At 28.9% G+C, this 1,655-nt stretch overlaps 1 protein-coding gene across 1 annotated transcript in view; it reads right to left on the minus strand.

Moving 5' to 3' along the window:
- LOC105329742 (uncharacterized) overlaps positions 1-794 on the minus strand; it is a gene marked incomplete in the record, with an annotated part of 30,113 nt that extends 29,319 nt beyond the window's left edge. The window contains 1 exon segment of the mRNA XM_066068558.1: positions 616-794.
- Positions 795-1,655: the final 861 nt, after the last annotated feature.

Genomic DNA, 1,655 nt, shown 5'->3' on the forward strand with positions numbered 1-1,655 from the left:
GGGGGGGGGGGGGGGGGGACACCATGTTCTTTTAACATGATAAGCAAATATTTTTAAGCGTAAACTAAAAATAAAATTAAACATTAATTATTTTTTTTTAAGTGGAGGGGCAAATCCATGGTAAGTCGATTTTCTATGTATAAATTGACAAGTTGAGTCAAGTTTTATATGTAAGTTTAAAAAAAAATGTCTACTGCAAAAAAAAGGGGGAAATCAATCAATCAATCATAATCACAACCACTTTAAAAGAGGAGATGCAGTGCAATTAATATTTATATATTAAAATCTTTATTATTTAACAACATTGTATCTGAGATTAAACTATTGTTCTACATATAAATAAATAAATTATAACAAATCTTATAAACTATGAATAATGAAAATTTACTGAAAAATAGGTATGTTTTATTTTTTGGCATTCAAATTTCACGTTGTTAATTTTATTTTATTAATCTATTATAATTCATTGTTTGATCACATGCTGTGCTCGCCCCAACGGTCGCACCGTAAAATATATTATTGAGTTTGTTCCTTTCAAATTCATTGTGAATGGAAAGTAGGCCACTTTACCATGTTTACGCACAATTGTCAAAATTTAGAACTAATCCCACTCACCGTTAAACTTATTAGCATGAAACGTATTTCACATTTAATAATCCATAGTATCACACTTCATTCAAAATCCATTTGTTCAATGTCTTTCCAAGTAATCAGTTTATTTATCAAACTATCCAAATGAAAGCACTTGGTCCGCCATATTTATACAAATCTTGCTCCTTGGCAAAATGACCAAACGTTCTCTTAAGGAACGCAAGAGTTAGCAAAGGGGGGTAATTCAGAATTTTAAAAAAAACCTATAGTCACTTTCACAAATCATCCCATTACATCCGAATTTTTGCTTTTTCGGTTTATTCTTTTATTTGTATTAATAATTTTACAATTTTAACTATATATTTATCTGCCATTTGCACAAATATTAACAAAAGATATCAGTATGTGAGAAACACTTCAAAGTTTTCCCCATTGAAAAATAAATTAATTATACACTTGCATGTATTATGAAAAATTCCTATGTTCTAACTCTTTATTAGCAGACAGTATCTTGAAAGGGAATCATTAAAATAATAAACTAGCAAGGTATGAGGTGTTAAGTACTGTCAACACTCCGACATTCTTAAAGTATGATGATCCTCTCCCATTTAAGAAGCTGCAGGGATCTATGTACAGTGCTGATAGTGTCTTGAAATAATGAGTTATTAACCTAGAAGGTAGTCTATATATGACTAGTAAAATATCTTTCTTTCTGGCCTATTTTCAGTTTTTAGGTACAACGAAGCCCATATAAACAATGTTTGAAACATTGTTTATTGGGCTACATTGTAGCTGAAAACTGTTTCTTTAAACATCTATTTCAACTTTCACATTTATATCACTAATATATCAAAACTGGTTTGCAATATATGAAGAGTAAAAACAACACAGTTTTTTTTCTTCAAACAATGTATTCTATGATTATAATACAGTCACATTACAATGTTTGAACCATTAAGTTACATTGTAGATCACTGATCAGTACTTTTAATTTTTCAGTATTATCATAATACATGGTATTAATGAATACACTTAATTCATAAACATTGTCTGTAATCTACAAA

This window comes from Magallana gigas, chromosome 8, assembly GCF_963853765.1.
Source record: "Magallana gigas chromosome 8, xbMagGiga1.1, whole genome shotgun sequence".
Lineage (NCBI taxonomy): Eukaryota > Metazoa > Mollusca > Bivalvia > Ostreida > Ostreidae > Magallana > Magallana gigas.